Below are 8,914 nucleotides of genomic sequence, written 5' to 3'. Positions count from 1 at the left end.
CTTAAAAATAATAAAACATAATTTATATGACTATCATATTAAATAATGAATATCATTTTAACATATTTTGTTATAAATATTAGTAAATTTAGGTTATTAGACATATATTTAATTTCCGGAAACTAATTTCTTTATAATTTAACATGTCCGAGTACTCCCCGAGTACTCTCCGCCTATGCCGAGTACTCTCAACTCCCCGGTCGACCAATTAGGGAGCGCCTAGCGACTTTTGCAACCATGCTGTAAATACAAAAAAGGTTTGTCTAGTCGGGGGTTTCACTAGTTTACCTTATCTTACACTCCCCGCACTCGACTCTACGAGTTAGATCAAACTAATTCGTTTATATAATTTTCTTTTGATTTTTAGGAGAGATTAATTATAAACAATTACATTTATATTTATATCATTCTTATATCTGAACTTTTAAATATTAAAAAAATGAATATTTTATCATTATTATAGTTTTAGGTTTCAATATGAGTCCGTTTCAATATTTTTCAATATTTTTTTTTCATTACCGGCACAATGCAGAGTCAAGTGAAAACGCAATAGCATCACTAACCAACCACAAGATTCCATTTGCCAGCTTCAACTGAAAGTCGAAGAAAGACGTTTCAGAGCTGATTGTCAAAGTGTTATGTATTCAAGATTAGCATTTTTGTATTACACAAATTCGGTTGGGTTGTTTATTTTTGCAAATGTATTGTCCTGATAGTTGTAATAGGCTCTTCTTTTATGTTGAAATTTTGTATGAAAGTCTTATGTATTCGAAAACGACAATATGTAACAACCCTTAACAATACATTTTTGTTATAAATGCTTTGCGTTTATTATATTTGTAGCGTAACGCACACGAGCGTAAATCTAGTTTCTATTTTAAAGTAAGAAAACGTTTTTATTAAACAGACATGTCTTTGTTAACTTCTAATGTTGTTTGAAAGTTATATATGCTAAAGAAATAAGGATTATAGTAAAATTCAAGCTAAAGAAAAAGTAGTACTCCTAAGCCTAAAAAAATTCGATATCTATCTATCTACTATAATAAAAGAAACCAAAAATTGGACACGTGTCATTCATAGAAGGTATCCTCAAAATTATACTTATTTTATATTAACTAAATACATAAATAATAAATTAATATTAAATTTTATCATGCTTTAATAAAATATTATCCTCAAATCTAAATTGTTAATTTAATATATTTTTAAAACAAATATCTCTCTTTCCTACTTATCTAATATTAAATATATAAATAATAAATTAATATTAAATGTTATCCTAATTTATTAAAAATATAACTTTTTTATTAATTGGTATACAAAATTATATTTATTCAACTCGTGTAAAACGCGGGGTTTTTAAAAATATAATTTTTTTTATTATTTACTATACAAAGTTACATTTATTATATATTTTTAGGACAAATACCTCTCTTTCCTACTTATCTAATATTAAATATATAAATAATAAATTAATATTAAATGTTATCCTAATTTATTAAAAATATAACTTTTTTATTAATTGGTATACAAAATTATATTTATTCAACTCGTGTAAAACGCGGGGTTTTTAAAAATATAATTTTTTTATTATTTACTATACAAATTTACATTTATATAACACGTGTAATACACGAAGTTTTTAATGATATAAGTTTTTATCATTTCCTATGTAAAATTAGATTTATTCAACACGTGTAATACACATGGTTTTTAAGAATACAATTTTTTAATTATTTGGTAGATTTTTCAACCCGACTATACACGGGTTTTTTAAAGATACGACGTTTTTAATATTTAATATACAAAATTACATTTATTTAATATGTGTAATACACATTATTTTTAAAGATATAACGCTTTTTTAGATCTATTCAACACGTGTAACATACGGGGTTTTCAAGGATGTAATATTTTTATTATTTTGTAGATTTATTCAACCCAATTATACACAGGTTTTCTAAAGATATGACGTCTTTAGTAATTAGTATACAAAATTACATTTATTTAATCTGTGTAATACATATGGTTTTTAAAGATATAACTATTTTTTTATTATTTGATATATAAAATTACATTTATTTAACCCGTACAATATACGAGGTTCATAAAATATATTTTTTTATTATTTAATATATAAAATTACGTTTATTCAACCCGTGTAATACACGGGGTTCTAATATAGTATAAATATATACTAAAGGGTGATACTATTTACACCCCCTCTATTTACTAATTACACCCCCTATCAAAAAATCACATCCATCAATCATTTGCTTTTTGTTTTTAGTCTTTTTTGTCTTTTTTTATTATATTTATTGTTTTTTGTGGTATTTTTGTTATTAGTAATGAATTATTATTATTATTATTATTATTATTATTATTATTATTATTATTATTATTATTATTATTATTATTATTATTATTATTATTATTATTAAGCTTATTACTTAAGCCTTAAGCCTTAAACTTTTTATTATTATTTTTTTTTTACCTTTTTAGTTTTTTTTATGCTAGACATCTTTTTATTTTTTTACCTTTTTAGTACTTGGTTAAACAAGTATAAAGAAATGTTTGTGTCCGTATGGACTAACGAATGCTTACATTTCGGAAATCAGACAACTAACAGAGTTGAAAGCCAACATGCCAAGCTAAAAAAATTCTTGAATTCAGCAAATTGTACCTTAGATAAGATTGTTCGTCACATTGATGAAGTAGTGAACTCGCAATATACAATAGTTAAAGATAGCTTCGAAAAAAGTAGAACTGTTCTAATGCATAAACACAACCTACCAATGTTGAAGCTATTATATGGCTCTGTTTCTCATGAAGCACTTGATATAATAATAGCAGAGCGTCATTTAAAGCGTCCACATTGTCGTTGTCAAGTTCGTAAGTGTTATGGATTACCATGTGCTTGTGAAATCTCAAAGTATAAGAAAGCAGGTCAGTGTATTAAACTAAGATTCTGTCGATATTTAAAAGCTGACAACTTATGCTTTAATGCAGGTCAATCTATTCCTTTAGATTCGGTCGATGAATTTTGGAGGAAACTCGAGTTACCAGTATATTGTGAGGATATTACTTGTGACTTCGAGTTGGAAAGTTTTAAAAAAGCCTTCGATAATCGATCCAAGCCTGGAAAGAAAAGTTTACTACAAAAGTTAAAAGCATTAACCAATCCAAGTATACCTTTTGTTGAAGAACCTGATGTTAAAAAAATACTCGTGGACGACCAACTACAAAATCCAAACAAGAAAAAATACCGAACCCTGCAATTGCTAAACCGCCCCTTCAACGAAGCTACTCTCAGAAGCCTCCAAGGCACAGTCCGTTTGGGAACTCCCAAGATCATGATTACACTCAAGAGCCTGCAAGGCACAGTTCATTTACGAACTATCAAGAGCAGGATTACACTCAAGAACCTGCAAGGCATAGTTCATTTACGAACTATCAAGAGCATGATTATGTTGGTTACATCAGTCCAGACGTGAACTATCAAGTGCCTGGTGAAACAAGTCCGTTCATAAATCAAGATATTTACGGAAAAAAACCATTCAAGGACTATGATGATAATATGGGCTACTACGCCAGTCCATTTGTAAACTGCCAAGTTCCTGGTGAACCAAGTCCGTTCATGACACAAGATACAGACGGACAAGGTTTTTTTGCCAACCTTTTAAACACACCGGGATATGATTTCATGGGGTTGAACCAAGATATTGTCGAACAAAGTTCTTTCGCCAACTCTACAAGTGCGCCAAGCTATGACTTCATGGGGTTGAACCAAGATCAAGCATCACAGGTGATACACAACTATATTCATCTAATTCCAAAAATCTTCCATGCGTATGTTACACGCATACATAACGTGTTAGGTGATGGAAATTGTGGGTTTCGGGCGACAGCTTCTGCTCTCGGATACGGTGAAGATGAATGGTTATTTATCCGGAGATCACTGATGGAAGAGCTACTCGAGTTTAGAAATAAGTACACTAAGGCTTTCTTAGGCTCATTCGAAGATGTGTTCACGTCCTTGGCTTGGTCAGGATCGGGGGTTGCACCTGAAAAACACTGGATGATTATGCCAGAGGCAGGATTCTTGATTGCGAACAAGTTTAATGTGATCGTTCATTTTTTATCTCAAGAAAAAAGAAACAGTTCTACTTGTTTTTCGCTTTGGAGAGGCCCTCACGAGTTCCCAGAAAAAAAATAATTACAATTGCACACGTGAATGGTAACCATTTTATAATGGTAGAATTGCAAGGAGAGTATCCAATTGCCAGCACAAACAACCTATGGAAATTAATAAGAGAAAATGATGCAGCTGGCTGGGAGAATATATTTGAATCACGTCAAAATATGTATAATTCTTGGATAGCCCAACCTGCTACATTTGGGGGGTGTATAGATTAAACCTCGGTATGTAAATTATTAAATGATAATAATTTTGTAAAAAAAGTACTTATTTTTATATAGCTTTTGTTACAGCTATAAATATAATTTGATAAATTATGACAATAAAAACTAATAATAAATAATATATCATTACTACTACTACTACTAATAATAACTAGATAATAAGCAAATAATAATAACTAATAATTAAATAAAACAATAAAAAAAGACAACAAAAAGATAAAAAATACTAAAAACAAAAGCAAGTGATTGATGGATGTGATGTTTTTATAGGGGGGGGATGTAATTAGTAAAAAGGAGGGGGGTGTAAATAGAATTAGCCATACTAAAAGCATTTAGGCTCATAAGGTTATGTGTAACCGTTGTTTTTTTTTTCCACTAAAAAGTGACTACCATGTAAGTGTCAACTGCCACATCACTAGGAGTCTCTCACTCATTTTTTTTTACTAGAGTGTGTAATAGTTTTACTATCCACCACCTATTAAGATAATGTTTAATTTAATAAATTTAAATAGATTAGAAAAAAATGGATGTATATGATTGGTTCAAACCTTGGCCAACAATCCTCAAACATTTATCAAGCATATGAAAGGGCTTACGACGGTGACATGTTCACCTTCACTCATGCCTTTTCACGCTCTTTGGGGCGGTTTGTCACGTCCCGAAGCTGCCACCTCACCCTGGGTGTTAAGACCATTACAACTAGTCTAAGATATTAGTTTTGAACAAATTCTAGATTTTCTAAGATAAATATATCACAACATGTATCCTGTAAGATTTAAACTCCTAACTTTTTTATTGCGTAGCATAACACTTATCCACCGGATGTTCCTCTAGGATAAGAGAGGATTTATTTGTATTATTTTTTATTTTTATCAAAGTATTCCTTTATATAGTAATCTATTTCATAATGGTGAACCAAATCTGAAATATTTTGTTGGTGAGATGATGATTGTCATGTCTAATTAATCTATTGTTGTTGATGATTATTGTGCACGTAATGTGTATAAATGCATTATTTTAGTTATCTGACTATGAATGTTGTGTTCGCAAAAAATAAAAAATAAAAAATAATAAGAGAACGTACAATCGATACAACACTAAAAGCAAAATAATAGAAGTATGTAATTTGACTTGTTACCGAAGTATTTCTTTTGGATAAGAGTAAAGAGTTACATTTAAGCACTTTATTTTTCTATTGACTTTTTACATACATAATCTTCTATTATTTTGCTTTATCTTCAATTAAAGGCTTATATTTTAATTTTAGAGTACAAGAAAAAGAGGTTGCATTTGAAGTGAAGTAAAAATGGTCAATTTTAAAATATTGTTTTGACATAACAACTCAAATATAAATTAATTAAAATGGATTACCAATTTACCATTCATCCTATATTATAACTTCTACAAAATAACATATCATCATACAGAGATTTAGATCCTTAATCCTATACCAACCTAACAAATTCCATTTTTTACTGGGCCAATGTTCAATTGCGGAGCATGTTCATGGTGGAGTTGGGCCAGCCCATATTGGAATACATAGGCATCTGTTGTGGTTGTTGGCTAGCATTGTTGTAGGAAGTCGGTTGCCGATGAAGAAGAGGACTCCTACCTCTATCTTCGGATGACTCGCTTGATGGCCCATTAGATAGATGGTGGACTGGCACCAGGCACAGACCCTCCACTACCAAAATTCAACATGTTTCCAGGTGGTGTTGCTGTTGGGCCGCTACTCGATTTAGGCTTTTTGGCATCCGCAATGAAGCTACCAACAACCACCTGATAGAAGAAGATTACAATTGTTATAGTGTGGGATGAAATTATATTATATTTGATTACTTAAGTTTGGCCAAGACCGCTTTCGATGCCCAAATTTAGTTTTAGAGAGGGAGGGACCTGTATGGGTGTTGCTGCAACTAACGACCCGACAACGCCACCGCCCAAAACCCGACCATCTGAACCTGCAAGGGAGACACTCAATCCACTTGACCTGCTGCTGTGGTTACCATTACTGTCTGCCAACATGAATGAACCCGATAAAGAAATTATCTCAAACCGCCCCTGAAAGAAACGGCATCATCAGTCCAATAAAAAGGGTCAGTTTGTTACTTCAGAACAACACACACACACGTGTATATATATATATGCATGTATGTGTATATAAACCATTAAACCTTACCTCATATGTTACAGTGCCCCTGGACATAGCAGGCTGAGAAAGAGTTACATTGCTGATCGCACCGTTTGCTGATAATATACAAACGGTCCTAGGTCCTTGCTGTGAGAATGCTGTCATCTTCGAAGTTATATCCTGGAAGGAATCCACCCAAAACAAAACAACAATTTAAGGTAGCGTTCGTTTCATGGAATGGAATGGAATTCGGAAGTTTTTCTTTGTAAAATTGATCTTGGTTGGGGGAGGGAGGAATTTGAAATCCTTCACTCTAATGAAATTTGTGATTATTTCAACATTCCTTAGAAATCCTTCACTCTAATGAAGGAATGGAATGGAATGTTGAAATAGTCACAAATTTCATTGATTAAAGAAATTCATTGGATTTCAAATTCCTCCCTCCCCAAACCAAGATCAATTTTACAAAGAAAAGCTTCCCAATTCCATTCCATTCCATTCCATGAAGCGAACGCTACCTAAGTATATGTTCATGTTTATCATTGCACAAGCCACAAGTACATGATACTTTTTTGATTTTGTAACTCAAGAAATAAAGGCTACAGATAACTTGAAGCACAAGTAACAAACCAAATAATCAAATTTACGCTTTTATGGCAAAGCTCCTCCAACTACCATATGCTTATTCCAGCTTTTAAACCATTGTCTAATTTTAAGTCAATGAAATTCAAAGATCTAGCATTCGGTACAGAAATCAAAAGATATGGGTCAAACTATTCAAGGTTGTACTTATGGCAATGCTCCTCCAGCTATCCAGCCTTTAAGTCCTTGTTATAATTTAAGTCAATGAAACTAAAAGATCTTGCATCGCATGCAAGCAATTGCTAAAACTTAAATTCTATACAGAAAATAAAGATATTGGTCAAAGTATTTCATGTTGTTACATACATATTTACAAACACCAAATAGTAACCAATATTAAGATTTCATATAACTTACATACCATGGAATCAACAAACGGTATAAAGCTAATATAATTCAAGTATACAAAGACACTTTTGTTTAAAAAAATAAACCCTAATCCAGTTTTCTAGATGAAATTAATTAGAAATTTGATTCAAATGCAGATCAACATTATATGTGAAAGTTAAGAGCAATACCTCTCCTGCTTTAACCGTGATGACATGAGGCGTAAAACCCACACCTGGTGATCCTGTCAAAAATTAACAACCGTTAAAAAAGATCACAACAACTATAAACTCAATGTAATTGGTTGGTTGGTTGTGGCCGCGGCTTCCTGTTTCGCCTTGTAACAGGTTGTCATTGGCGTTTTTTGGTGAATAAAATTGATCTTTCAAAAAAAAAAAAAAAACCTATAAACTCGATGTAAAACTAATCACACCCTATTTAATACCATAATAAAAAAAATACTTTCAATAAAAAAATCATTACTCCTTAAGATTGAATCAGAGATTCAAATGCAACCACACCTAATTAATTACTTAATTCAATAACATAAAATATAACATCTGCACATAAATCCTACTATAATCCAAACAAAACCCATAACCAAAAAACATCAAATTGTCACCTAAAGCATCCAACTGCTTCTTCCCCGAACCCGGAGGCCGTCCTCTTTGTTTCTTGGCACCCGGATCCGCATTCGGGTTGCCACCACCACCACCATTAGAATCCTCCAGACGCCCACCACCACCACCACCGCCACCAGTAACCGGCGCCGGAGCTAACCGAAGAGCAATGTTACCATCAGGACCCGGCGAATACTTCCTGGGCCGGCCTCTCTTCTTCCTCGCCGGCTCAATGTTAAACCCACCGGGAGGATTCGACCCGCCTCCGTACTGACCCGACCCGTCAAGACCGAACCTTTCATGAGTTACGATGCTGTTATTGCTCTCCGGAGCAGCTGTAGAACTGTTGGGTATCTGGTGGTGATGGTGTTGGTGGTGGGTGGAGTAACTGTTCGGTGGCATCATCATTCCCGGCGGCAGCTGCTGGTGGTGAACCTGGTGGTGGTGGTGGGGTTGATGACGTGGCAGTGACGACGGTGGTGGTAATGATTCTCGTGGGTCCATTTTGTTGGTGTTGGAAATGTAGGTGGATTGTTTTGGTCTAGTTGAAGTTGAAAATGGGATTTAGGGGTGAAGGGAATTAGGGTTTTGAAGAAGAGATTACAGGTAGGAAGGTGAAGGTGGTGTAGAGAGGGGGTGACACCTGGTGTAGTGATCATGGTCAAATCTGCTTACACATTTCGTCGCCAATTTTGAATCTTCTTCTTTCAACTGCATCTACTCTTTAAAAATCAATTCGAATTTTGATTCCAAAATATGCGACAAAATAAGT

General features: G+C 33.0%; 1 pseudogene; it reads right to left on the bottom strand.

The window, feature by feature from the left end:
- Positions 1 to 5,771: 5,771 nt before the first annotated feature.
- On the bottom strand, positions 5,772 to 8,914 carry LOC110930289 (annotated as a pseudogene).

This window comes from Helianthus annuus, chromosome 3 (assembly GCF_002127325.2).
Source record: "Helianthus annuus cultivar XRQ/B chromosome 3, HanXRQr2.0-SUNRISE, whole genome shotgun sequence".
NCBI classification, from domain to species: domain Eukaryota; kingdom Viridiplantae; phylum Streptophyta; class Magnoliopsida; order Asterales; family Asteraceae; genus Helianthus; species Helianthus annuus.
The sequence above is the reverse complement of the archived record's forward strand: the minus strand, read 5'-3'. Positions and strand labels throughout refer to the sequence as shown.